This window comes from Lycorma delicatula, chromosome 13 (assembly GCF_047948215.1).
Source record: "Lycorma delicatula isolate Av1 chromosome 13, ASM4794821v1, whole genome shotgun sequence".
Classification (NCBI taxonomy): domain Eukaryota; kingdom Metazoa; phylum Arthropoda; class Insecta; order Hemiptera; family Fulgoridae; genus Lycorma; species Lycorma delicatula.
The window spans coordinates 22,701,134-22,715,724 of NC_134467.1; the positions used below are offsets into that span (position 1 = coordinate 22,701,134).

Consider the following 14,591-nt stretch of genomic DNA (forward strand, 5'->3'; position numbering starts at 1 on the left):
TTACATAGGCGTGGGGAAATCAAAATAATTAAAAAAATCCCGTTTGCTAACGTCAGCGTATCAAGGCATAGCTGCTGATAGAGAATCAAGGCAACCATGCATTGGCATGTTTAGCAATGTTCGCATACAGATAATTCAGCAACAAGGTTCAAGTTATTTTTTTTAGTATTCAATTTGATGAATCAACATCTATGGAAAAAATTTCACAGTTCTTATGTTTTGTGAGATATGAATGAGATAGGGGCAGATCAGTCAAAGAAAATATATTGTATAACAATTTTTTTTTTTTTTTTCGATGAGTCGGAGAAATACCATTTATGAACTAAGTGCCGGGCTGGTTAAGAGTTTCAACAAGATGTTGAATGCGGTATGTATGCTTGCGTTATGTTGAATCAATCCATGTTGAATCAACTAGGGGCGTGGTCGCCCCTAGTTGATTCAACATGGAAGGACCCATATTTTGAATTCTAATCTTATACCAGGTAAATACATGCCTGATAATAAAAATATAAATTTTACACAAAATCTACCAAATGAATCTGATTTCAAATAATATATATTTTTTTTTTTTATATTGCCAAAAAATCTTGAAGCTTTTACATGGAACATAGAAATGGAATTTTGTAGTATAAGAAATATACCATGCTTAATTGAAATTTGATGCTCATCATGATTTAACCAAGTCGGTCTCTTCAATTGCTAAAGGATCTTTTTCAACATCACCATTAATAATATCCAGCGGTTCCTCTTTCAGTTGTACTAAATCTACTTGCTGTAATAAAAAACAAAAAATGAATGATATAAAGTAAATATGTTTATAATTATTTGTATAATTTATAAAATAAAAATAAATGTATTACTAATTCACTCACCATACACATTAACGGTGCAACCACAGTAAAATTATTATTAGGAGAGTTTAATGTGCAAGGTTTTGTGTGGGAAAATCAGTAAAAATGTTAATTACGTCAAAATGTTATTGAAAATCATTTCACTTTATACTTAATAGTGAAATTAAGTTAATAATTGTAAGTAAAACTATAAATTTCCAACATTTTTAATTGATCATAAAAACAAACACAAGTATAAAACATAATTATGTATAAAATATAATTCTCTAGACTTATCTCTTCTAATAGAAGATATACAATAATATAAATAATAACTGTACGACTAATAATTACAATATAATAAAGCACATCTTTAAATAATTACAGTTACATTTAGTGGTTTTGCCTGTTGTATCATGAAATTTGTTGTTGCTGGGAATTCATCTTGCACTTTTTTTGATGCTCTGACTTCGTGTAAGAATTTTGATTTTAAGACTTCTATCTGTTGTACAATTAAATTTTTCTTTCAACTTTTCAAAGATTTCGATATCAGGTTCAACTTGAAATAAAGTTTCAGAGTTTTTAGTAGCTACATTAAATATTTTTTCCAAAATTGATTACTCAATTTTTGCAATCTTTTTTGTAGGATATTTTCTCTTGCAACCTTTTAGATTTTACAGCTGATTCCCCAATACTCACTAGACTCTAAATGAGCCTGTCTAATGCATAATTCGCTTCATCATAAAGGGCTTCTTCTTCTGAAGCTTTATTACTAACTAACCGAGGCAAGTTTTTTGTGACACTTATTACAAATCTACCAATCACTTTCTAAACTTGGATTTTTTTCAGTCATCCAAGCTAAAACTTCTCTTCAATTTTTACTAACATTATAATGACTTACTTCTTGAAATGGATTAATTTATTATTGTAAAAAGTTGCCACACTTCAAAATATAAATAACTTAACCTTTTCAGATCATGTAGCCTTGGAACTGGTTATGTACGGCGTCAGTTTTAAAACGCTGTTTTATATGGCATCTAAGTCGGTTATTTTTTTTTATATTCACAAAGGAATCAGTTTTATTACACAATTTGAATGACGTTCATTCGATGTAAAATGTTTTATTTAGACTAGAAAGAATATGACCATTTTTTCTCAGAAATGTGCTTGTGTGTATGTGTAACTTGTGTATTATAATTGCTATGAAGATTACGGGGATTTATTTACTATTTACAAAAATAGCTTATCTTACTAGCAACATATCGGTGTATTGAAACACACAAAAAAAAGAAGGAATTTGTGGTCATAAATACGTCACTTTTACTTGAGGTCTATAAATATCTTTTCAGACAAATGATATCGGTAAACATGTAACACATATCGATTCGTAATGAATAACAGTATAGTAAAAATGGTTTTTTGTCAATCTGAATAGCCTTTTGAGTGGTGGGGATCTTTATAAAACAAAGTTTTCTGAATCTACTTTCACTTATACTAACATATGTTGCTAATCTGTGATTTATGACACGGGTTTTTCATCATATTTTGCCCAATTTTCAGCAGACTTTCTTGAAAGTATTATTTTTAAAATCAGCAAACTATGTTTCATAAACAAAGCAAAAAAAAAAATTTCACTAATAAAAAACGTGATAGAAATGAGTAAAAAAAATTCTGCAATTAAATTATCGTAATTTTTGTACAGTTTCAATTTTTTTTTGTTACAGGCATAAAAAATATTCAAATCTCTTTAATATACTGTAATGTTTTGAAATTTTTTTCACAAGAGGGTAGCATAAGACTATGAATGGAGGCAATAAGATACCAACATATTTTCCCGGAGCGCTAATCAACCGTGGATCACTGTGATGGGAAAATGTTAAAAATAAAAACCTGTACCTGCACCTGTAACCACACAACACTTAGCAATCAATAAATGAACACTGAATATCTTGACTTCATGGCAGGTACATCATACTTTCTTACATGATGTTATTCCACAAATAAATTGTTTAAATAAATAAAATATTTTAGGTCACATTTAATATTGTTTACATTAAAAAAATGGACACAGATTATGACTAAACTGATGATGTAGTAAGCTTCAGTACATTTTCTTTTACAATTTGTATTAATTACACTGACTCACTGCATTACATCATTATTAGCCAATTTTTTGAGTTGAAGTATATTATTTCTTACTAAAAGAAAACACAAATGAGGTAAAACAAATTTTACCTCATTACTTTCAGTTTCTTTTTGAAAGACGTTTTATTTGATTTTGCAAGTTCAGACAACAAAAATTTAAGTATTTACCACCTAAAAACCCCCCAAAAAAGTTTTTTTTTGGTAAAACATTGAAACATATTTTTTTCTTCTAATCCCAAAGCAGTCCTGGTTTCAAATCTGCACAGCTATTTTATAAAATAATGATAAATAAAATATATTTTTCATAAAAGATGGAGGACCTATTTTTCTGAAATTCAAGGTCAAATGCCAAACACGACAACATTGAAATAAAGATTCATGTAAACATAGGCTTGCTGTATATTATATTAAAGAGTAACAAATAAGCTTTAAAATAAGTTTAAGTTTAATATTCTACCTTAATAAATAACAAAGTTATTTCGATCTAACATTATTGCCGCTAGTCAAACCATTTTTCAATAAATTTGAAGGGCTCTAAAAACAAAATGGTTAATGATAGAGATCTGAAATTCTGTATTTTCTCACAACTATATCAAAAGGTTATTCACATAAAATTTCATGAACATCCCATTCGGCGGTCGCCCCTAGTTGATTCAACATGGAAGGACCCATATTTTGAATTCTAATCTTATACCAGGTAAATACATGCCTGATAATAAAAATATAAATTTTACACAAAATCTACCAAATGAATCTGATTTCAAATAATATATATATATATATTTTTTTATATTGCCAAAAAATCTTGAAGCTTTTACATGGAACATAGAAATGGAATTTTGTAGTATAAGAAAAATGCCATGCTTAATTGAAATTTGATGTTCATCATGATGAAGAAATTTTTCCAGAGGAATTACAACAATGGATTATCATACACCAAAAGTACTTATACAAGAAATGCAAGTTTCATAGTGTTTTTCTAGTGTACTTATTATCACTATTATTAATAACAAAATGTTCCATAAGCTCCCTAAAAAATATAAAACTACTTGTTATAAATAATTATTTCTGAACAAAGTGTGTGTAATACTCTTAGTCATAAAAATCTATTATTAAATTACACTGTTAAAATTGAGGAATCTTTACCAAATGATTACAAAAATTTTTAAATTTGCTAAAAAAAAAATGATGATAGGTCTTATCCACCTCATATGCTTTTGGAAAATAAGTATGCTAATACTGAAGAACATTTTGCTAAAAAAAATTTGGGAGTGTCTATTAACAATGATTTTTCCTAGACTAAATTACATTTAACTGTAATGATCCCTGCAGTAAGATTATATTAACTGAGAATGATGTTGAAGAGGTCATCTGACGAATTAATGATTCCTCTTTTAGTGAAGAAATGCTCTGCCATTTTTGTGGTTTTTAACTAAGCTCTTCTCAACCGTTCATTAAGCACTCTTCTTTTTCCTAGTGTTTGAAAAATTTGCTACATATGCCCATTATTTAAAAAAGGCGACATTAAGATATCAATAATTATCACCTTATCAGCAAATGCAATGTGTTTACAAACCTCACAGATAAGTTATCTTACAATAAATTATACCTTGCAAAAAAAATTATAGTTTCACTAAAGATGGTTTTTTTGGAAGGTAAATCTACACAAACTTGTGTGTAATGGGAGATACTTGATGCGCTAAATGATTGTTATTTTGATGCAATTTATACTAATTTTTGCTGAGCATTTTATTTAGTTAACACCCAAAAACTTATTTAAAAATTTGCTGTGTGTGGACTGAACAATAAATTGTCATCTTTGATACATTCATTTCTTTCAAACAGAATTCCGTATGTTAAAAAGATAATTTCATCTGTAAGCCTATTTATGATAAATCTGGAGTAAGACACGGCATTCGTTCGGGTTCTCCAGGTTTCCTAATATTTATAAATAGAAGATGTAGATTCACATCTTTCAGTAACCATCATATCTAGTTAGTTCATTATAAAGCTCATTATTATATAAAGGGCATAATAATATTATTGTCCAATTAAATAAAGAAATAATAAAAGATTAAAAACAGTATTTCAATACAATTAAAAATCTCTGTCTAACTGCTAGAAATGAAAAGGAATATCCAAGAATTGAGACAGAAATAGGCCAACAAATGAAGAAATCTTGTTTTCGCCCTATCAGGAAATGCAATATTTTTGCAAACCTTGTAGATAAGTTATTTTATAATAAATTACACCTTGCAAAAAAACTATAAATTATAAATTTCTATTTTTTCATACGAATTTATTATCTATGGAAAATTACAAAAGCCAATAAAAATATATACATTTTATTTTTTTTAATGTGTATATTGCAATTTGTCCGACTAGTCAACAATAAGGCAACTCTACCACGGCCTTTTACCATCTTCTACACTCAGGCCTACCATTCCTGTGACGTATGGTTAATGGAACCCCTGCCACAAACGCAAATTTTTAGTATGCACGGTTTAGTTTTTAAATCCATATAAAAGCAACTAACTTTTACTAGGTTTAAACCTGAGAAACTTTAACTTGGAAAATAAGCTGTTAAACAACTGATTTACGAGTAAACCACTAGACCAGCTTGGTGGGATAAATATATACATATACACATTCACGCATACTCGAGTTAAGAAATAAACTATATGTAACCCAAAATTTATTATGTAATAATGAAAAGTTAACAGTATGGCACCAATTTTCTAGATTTCCAACTAACTACAATGCTTAAATTCGGACTAGGTAATTTAAAAAAAAAACTAAATCATTACTTGAAAAATTTTAAGACAATCCAAATAAATATTTTCCTTAAAAGGACTTTTTTATCAATCTTGATTTTACTGGATTTTTTAACTGACTTTTTGTAATTCATTTAGCTAAAACGTGTATATTTAGGCCTTTGTTAAACTAATTATAAAAGAAAATTTCTACACACTGCTTTTTTAGTAGCACTTTACAGTTTTTTCTTACACTTACATTATTCAAAATTTTATTTTAATATGACTGAAATACATTTATTTTTCTTTATACTTTTTTCCGTAGCGTTACAAATTAAATATTAGAATGATACGTATAGTATGTAATAGCAGTTTTTTAAATTACCCTTTCCAATTATCCAGGTTTGGCTTTGCAAAGGTCCATCTGGATAATTGGTGTTCTATTGAATACAAAATCTAAAACACTTACCCTTTCAATTTCAACTTTTCTAATTTAACCAAGTTGGTCTCTTCAATTGATAAAGGATCTTTTTCAATATCACCATTAATAATATCTAGAGGTTCCTCTTTCAGTTGTACTAAATCTACTTCCTGTAATAAAAATCAAAATTTGAATGCTATAAAGTAAATATATTTATGATTATTTGTATAATTTATAAAATGATAATAAATTGCAACTCTAATTCACTTTCAAGACACATTAACAGTTCAGCGACTGTTATATTATTATTATTAGGCGACTTTAACGTGAAAGGTTTTGCATGGGAAAACCACTAAAATGTTTCTTTGCTGCTACTCACCTTAAAACTTATGCTACAAATTGTAATATTTACTATCAAATAGGCAGCTATTTACAATACAGCAGCTTAAGGTGAAGCTGCTTTATCAAATAAGCTGTTGAACTGTTGCGGTAATTCTAAATCAATAATAAATGCAATGTTTCAAGTAAATGAGAGAAATAACTACGATAGATCTAAAAAAGAAGTCAAAGATTTCTGGGAACTCCTCAACCAACAATAAGCCAAATAAATAGAAATACACAAATTCAAATAGGAGGTTATAATATACAACTGGGTAGAGAAAGAAGGTACAGAAATAGCATCAAAAAGAGGACGCCACAGAAAAGAACCAACAAATATGGACAAAAACTTGTGGAACTCTAAAAGACATATCACCTCATATCTAAATCGACATACTTTAACAGGAAAAAAATAAACTTAAGACAAGGAAACATTCAATGTCCTGAGAGAAATAGACACTGTTATAACAACTAACTAATCAAAATAAAGATAAGATTCAATCCACAAAAAAGAAAAAACAGAGGGAGAAGAAAGACATCTATGACCCACATCAAGTAACCGGAAGTGAGAAGTATCAAGAAGAAAGAGATAAAAACATAAAATTAAGACAATCTGGAAGAAATCATTCAAATACTAAAAAACATAATGAACAAACTGGCACCTAAAAATCACCATAAAAAGCATCTATGGTGGAACTATGAGTGCGATAAAGTGTATGAAGAAAGACACAAAGCACGGTTAAAGTTCCAAAGCCTCAAAATGGAAGAAAACGTAAACCGATTGAAAACCACCAGAAAATTGTTCTCCAAAACAGTAAGGAAAATAAATAGGCAATCACAAGAACTCCCAAACTGAATAGAAGAAACTATCATAAAACCAACTCTTGAGATTATTACAAAACTACTACAAAGGTAAAACAACTACAAACAACTTTAAAGGAATGAACTCCCCAACACTGATGCTAAAAGAAAAATGGCAGACAAGCACAAATAACATAGAAATTGCAGAAATAATGGCAGAAGTATTAAATAAATTATTCAACTGTGAGGATCCTACAGAACCTGTACAAATAAACACAAATATACTAATTAAAACAAAGACAGAAAAGATAAACACCCCCCCCCCCCACAGTGAACAATACAAGACATATGAAATGTCATTACAGAACTTAAAAATTATACAAAATCTTCTCAAGAAATCTTATACAACAAAATTAAAGACCTATAAAAAGAAGAACTAGGTGACTATCAGGGAATATTAAAACCATGAAGAAGCTCCCCTAAACAGATAACACTAAAGTTAATGATGGCATATTATAAGAGAATGAGCAAACCACTAGCTATAACATTTATATACTTTAATAAAGCCTACGATTGTATTCACAGAACCTCGTTGCTACAAATGCTGAGACATTTAGGACTCTACCCAAAACTAATGAAAATGGTAAAACTAACAATAACAAACATAACATCTAAAGTACAATTTAGAGAAATTTCAGACCCATTCATGATACGCATAAGGCTGAGACAGGGAGATGGACTGTTCAATTGCGCCTTGGAATTCGCAAAGAGGAGCGGTATGAAATAAATACAAAAAACACAAACATCAGAAGAAAGAAAGAAAACACAAAACTAAACTGTCTAGGCTTTACTAACGATCTAGTCCTCCTAGCAAATAGCATCCAAGAAGCCAAAACATAAATAAGTTCACCGCAGGAGATACCACACAGAATAAGCTTAAAAACTTCTTTAAAAAAACAAAACTGATGTTAACTAACTCTCCACTTACAAACAAAATATCAGTAAATAATCAAGAGATTAAAAAAGTAGAAAAATTCAAGTACCTTGGAAAAATCATCACATACAACTTAAACAAGAAAACCACATGCAGAAATAGAATCTACAAACTGTCAACGCACAAAACCTCACTAACAACACACACAACAAAAAATGCCTCTCGTAGCCACCAAACTTAACCATTACCAGTCATCCAACTGTAATAATATAAAGTAGTGAGACTATATTCTAAACAAGCCACACAGCAGGGATAGATAAAATTCTAAAACTCGAAAGAATAGCAAGGACCTGCACAATCAAAAACTAATACACAGAAGGATAATATAGAACGAGGCAGTTTATAAGGAAATGGAAATTATGTGAAGAAGCTTGTGAAAGCGGGAAGCTTCATTGTCTGAAAAACAGGCAGCAGATACATTCACAAAAGGATCATCATCTGCTTAAAGGAATGGAGATTTTCATCGGTATTAAAATTCAATATGAATTATAAAAATTCTGTGAACTTGATTTATGAACAACGAGAGGCAATATCATGGAATAAATATTTACGTAAAATGAATTTACATCACAGGATTACGCCCACATTATCGATTTTTCATTACAAAAAATAAATCAAACTTAAATTCTAACTATAGTGTAAAATGACTTACTTAGTGAGATAAACAATTGAGAACCCCAACGAAAAATTAGTAAAGAAATTAAATTTTTACAAAGTTGTTTTTTAAAGGCGCATCTTTCCATTCACACTGGTGAGAAAAAATTCTCGTGTAATTTTTGTCAATTTTCTTTTAACCAGAGTTGTCATCTGAGGTCACATCTTTCTATTCATACTGGACAGAAAAAAGTTACATGTGATTTTTGTCAAAAGTCTTTTAGTAGAAAAGATAGATTAGAAAAACACGTTACTGTTCATAAAGAAATTTCTATAAAATTATCTTCATAATAGTTAATATTTATAAAACTTCTAATACTAATGGTACATAGTATAAAATTTAGATTATGTGTTTGTATTATTTTTTTAAATGTTTGTATGAAGTTAGTGTATTATTTGATGTACAGTATTATTAAATTTTCTTTTTAAGAATTACTTATTTAGTTTTGTTCTACTTGTTAGGAAGGAAGTTGTTCTCGTTACTCATGTACTTGTAAGTACATAAGTAACTCATATTTTTCATCAAAATGATTAAAAAATGGTTTACTGAAATAATTCATATTCAACAAAAAAATGGTAGTTTGGTAATTAATATATACTAATTCTGTTCTAAAGGTATCCGATCATAAATAAGGTAAAAAGTAACTTACCTGTTAGCTTCTTATACTAATTTATTTCAAAGCTGTGAATTCATGTAATCCAGCAGTTTTGTTGCATTAAGTTTATTTTTGTTGCGGTTGTCTTCTTTAAAAAGAAAAACAAGAACTGTCTGTACAAGGTGCAGTAAAAGATTACATGGGGAGTGTTTTCCTATATATAAATTTAAAGAAAAAATTTACCCAAAATGAAATATTTTATCCAAAAACAAATACGGATTGATTTGTTGATAACAAATTAATATTTATAAAATATTAATAATTTCATAATATGGATGGATACTGTAGGCTATGTACTATCGGGCTTCTGGAACCAATTAATTTGTAAACAGTGGTCCAATTTTCATAATTTTTGTTCTATTTTATCAAGAAATTCATGTACATATTTACATTCATTAGTGAATTTTTTTTGTATTTTATTTTATTTTTTTGGTTTCCGGGGGGGGTTAAGCTCTGTCAGCCGCCGTCAGGTCCGCACTGATGGCAGTACGAGGCTGTTATTTTAGGGGAGTTAGATTACATGCTAACCTAACTTGCTCCCTTAGGTTAGGATTTAAAGCTGCTAGTGTTTAGGTCAATTTCGTTAAAATATAATTTTAGTTATAGGTCAAGTTCATAAATTATAATTTAAGTTAAGTAAGGGGGAGGGGTTTTAGTCGGTGCAAGCCCGACACTGCCGTCTTGTATGGGCAAGCAGTGGCTGGTAGAGTTTTCCCCTCCTCCTATGCAAAAAAAAAAAAAAAATTAGTTGTAAGAATGGGAGAGAGGTTTTAATCAGTGAGAGCACTAACCTGCATATAAATAAAAATATATCCCTAAATACATTTTAAAATGTAATATACATATCTTTTACCAAGGCTGTTCAAAAAGTTCTGCACCCAACACAGATGTGGTGCAAGTATGACCAAATTACTATTTAGGTATGAATCTTTAGATGTTATGCTATGAAGTATCAGATGTATATGTTTATTTTCACGGTTGTATAGCACAAGAATAAAACAAAGTTTAATATTATTTGGAATATGGATAAAATATATTAAGTCTGAACTGTTACTAAGTACTTGTGTTAAAAACGGTAATTCTAACAGACATAAAAAAGTTTTAAATTCACTTTAAAGATTCTTTGTTTTCATTTTTTTTCAATTAAAAAAGTGGGCTGCTAAATGTAGATCAATTTAGGATGATAAAAGCTCAGCACATCCAAAACCTGCTAAGACTGACAAAATCATCAAAAATTTCACAATGTTGTATTAAATGATCACCGACTCATGACGGTGTCCGCTACAATTATGCACACGAGCTAGTTGACATCGCAAACATTTCAATAGATGTGTCAACTACACCTATAAACATTTTAGGTGTGAAAAACTTTCTGCTCTATGGGAGCTGCATTTGTTAACAACTGACCATAAACTTCTCAAGGCTATTATATAAATTTATTTAAATCTAATTCCACTCAGTTTCTTCAACGTTCTATTACACTACATGAAACACAGATTCACCGTTACATCTCAGAGACCAAAGAATAATGGTTGCGTGAAATTGTGCCAAAGAAAGAGAAAATGGTACAAAATACAAAAAAAAAAACACGGCTACGCATTTTTTCTGTTATTTAAAAAAGATTCAGCTGGGAAATAGTTATTTCAACAGTTGAAACTCAATAGAATTTCAACCACGCTGATTATTATAAATGCATGTAATTCAAGAATTTGTGAATCTATTACTGGTCCTTTTTTCCAGAAAATTAATCTTTAATTTTGTAAATTAAATACTGTTAGTTTCTTTTACAAAATAATAAGAGATTTTGAGGTTACTGATAAATCTTCTACTAATGAAAGATTTATAAATTAAATTTGTTGTTTATGACTTCAGTATTGAGAAAGGAATTCCATCAGTAGCAACTGAATCTTTAATTTTTATGTGCAAAGTCCGTGTTTTAATTTCTTGTATATCGACCTTAAAATAATAGTAATACAATAATTTGGGTCCCAGAAAAATGTAATCACTTTTTTTGCCATTTTATAAAAGAATAATTTACACGTATAGGATTCCTCTAGTTGAGTAGAGACCAAAAGACAAGCCAAGTCTTAATAGTTCTACATTCGCAAAGCTAATTAGCAAATCTCACATTTTAATATTTGTACTTAGAATCCCAACTCGATACTAGAATATTGATTTTTCCAGTATTAGAATACAGATTCAGTATTCTAAATACAATGTATTATTTGATTGTTTAAGTTTTTCCTTTATTTTTAACTACGGGTCACCCAGAATTCCTATCCATTTTCTTGTTGTTTCCTGAAATATAAGTTTCCATTTATTTTCCCTCAGTTCCTGCGGACCTGTGAAAAAAATTTATCCAAAAAAGATTTGTGTAATAAAAGAATCAGTAAGTTACAGGTTACAGATTGTACAGTAACGTATTAAGGATTTACTGATTTCTTTTATATTTAAATTAATGAAACAAATTCTGAAAATTTTACTTTAAATTAAAATACCTGCCGTAAAAAAATATAGTATTCATAAAAATATTAATTAAATTAAAAGAAAATACATGTATAAATATGGATGCAAATTCATGTTTCTGGATTAGACCACCTAACTTCATGCATTATTTTACGTTAAATCATAGAATATTATTACTTCACATCAGTCAACATTATTTCCTTAAAATGTAGCATTAGTGTTATTTGAAGACAAAAGCTGGTTAAGCTTCTGTCACATTCACTTTAGAAAAAACTGTTAAATTTTTATTTTTAACATCGTATTCCTTTTCATATAAAAAATTTATAGCATTTAAAAAAAATACTACCTAGATAAATGAACCAAGAATTTCGCTCTTTTAAACTCACCAATTTGTGAGGTTATGTTTGTATTCATATTAAATGTGATCACCTCAAAAGTACCTCTATTTTTATGTATATATATTCTTACATAAAATTAAACTTTTTTTATATACTGAGATAAACACGTTGATGCATGCAATTGATCAATTACAACTTCATATGTAACATTACATAATTTCAAATTAAAGCAACATTACAGAAAACCCACCGGGTTGGTCTAGTGGTGAACACATCTTCCCAAATAAGTTGATTTAGAAGTCGAGAGTTCCAGCGTTCATATCCTAGTAAAGGCAGTTACTTTTGTATGTATTTGAATACTAACTAGATCATTGATACCGGTGTTCTTTGGTGGTTGGATTTCAAGCCGCACATCTAAGGAATGGTTGAACTGAGACTGTACAAGATTACACTTCACTTAAACTCACACGTATCATCCTCTGAAGTAATACCTAAACAGGAATAAGAAAGAAAGTTGAAACGCTTAGGTAAAATCATTACTTAAATATATTAGAAAAAAAATAAAAATCTCCAGAAAACAAACAATGAAAAGTGGCTTTCATCTTAAAGAAACATAAAATAAAAAATTCCTATTAAAAAACAAAAACACTATAAAACCATGGTTTTACCTAGTATGGAAGGCATACAGAACTTCTTACGAAAATCTAGTAATTGTCCAAAAAATTATTTTAAGAGAACTCTACTGCGACAACTCAAAGATATTGAGATGATATTTATAAATTAAACAAATTTTGAAAAGTCATGAAATTATAAAAAGAACTCAAATCTTATGGTCAATTGAACAAAATGGATGGAAACTAAATTAATAAAACAAGTATGTAACTTTTTTTTGAAAAAAGGAAAATCAAATAAGCAAGTTTTCAATGAGGATCGATTGAAATTCTCAACTGAAGAACTCAAATTATTAAATATTTCCAAAGAAATAATTTTTGATGAATTCTTTCAGAAAACTAGTGGATTGAATCTACATTTCTAAAGAAACAGAAAATGAAACACGGTGATTGTACCAAAGAAAGGAGAGAAAAGTTTAGGGAAAAATGAAACAATTTGGAAAAGAAAGAACTCTGGAGTACGCCTGGTAATCCTTTGAAGGTCTAATTTCAAACAAAACGAAATAAAAATAACAGGATATGCTATAACGTTTGAAATGTAGTCTAGCTTATCAAAACAAAACTGAATCAATCTTTTATAACATTCTTGGCTATTGATTCTGCACGTTATTTTATTTATTAGTTCACATCTTTTTGCATTGACAATTGGATTCACACATTTATACACTGAATTTTCCTAACTGAATGACTGTAATTACCAAATTTATCAGGAATGGCAAAAAAAGATCTTCGGCAGATTCACTTTATTTTCATCCGGCTTCTTAAGCCGGATGAAAATAACTGATCAAAAAATCAACAATTTTTCTCAAGAATTCCTAAGACTTGTAACTTTTTAATAAAACTATAAAACTTTTCTTTACTATAACTTTTTTTTAAACTACAACAAAAGTGGCTTCTTCAAAACAAACAATATAATACGTTTAAGAATCCATTCAGAGTTGTATCTTACTGGACAATGTTTTATCTAAAAAAGCGTCTTCATGAAAATAATTTCATTACAATGAATAAACATTGAAAAGTATTTTTTTTTTTAAATAATGATTGCCTTTACATAGTCATTTTTAATATAGTTATTTAGAAGATACTTAATGCTACACATTAACTTAACACAAATTAAATAACAGAACCACCTATGATCTCACCCATTCATGTTCCATTTACTTCTGCTGGATTATATAATTCTATGATACAAGCATCATGAAGTGTTATTTATAAATATTATATTCGCTCAAAAAAGTGAAATTAACACGCTAAAGAACATTAGTTTTCCTGAAGTCTTATACTGTTCGAAAGCCCTATGGAATTTCTTAGGAAAAAATAATAAAAGTTGTAAATATAAAATATGTAAATACAGCACATAACTAACAGTTTTTGGCAGTAAAATAAGATATGCAATCCATAAAGAAAAACAACCGCGAGTTTAGAAATTGAATTACAATGTTACAAATTAACATTCAAGATTTTGTACCCGATTAAAAAACCAT

General features: G+C 28.8%; 1 long non-coding RNA gene across 5 annotated transcripts in view; it reads right to left on the bottom strand.

The window, feature by feature from the left end:
• Positions 1-538: 538 nt before the first annotated feature.
• Positions 539-14,591, bottom strand: part of LOC142333784 (uncharacterized) — a 71,926-nt gene continuing 57,873 nt past the window's right edge. For all 5 annotated transcript variants that reach the window (XR_012758694.1, XR_012758691.1, XR_012758692.1 and 2 more), the window contains 3 exons: positions 12,687-12,927; positions 6,198-6,319; positions 539-772 (listed from right to left, as the gene is read on the bottom strand). This is a non-coding gene — a long non-coding RNA (uncharacterized LOC142333784). The remainder of the gene's footprint in view (positions 773-6,197; positions 6,320-12,686; positions 12,928-14,591) is intronic.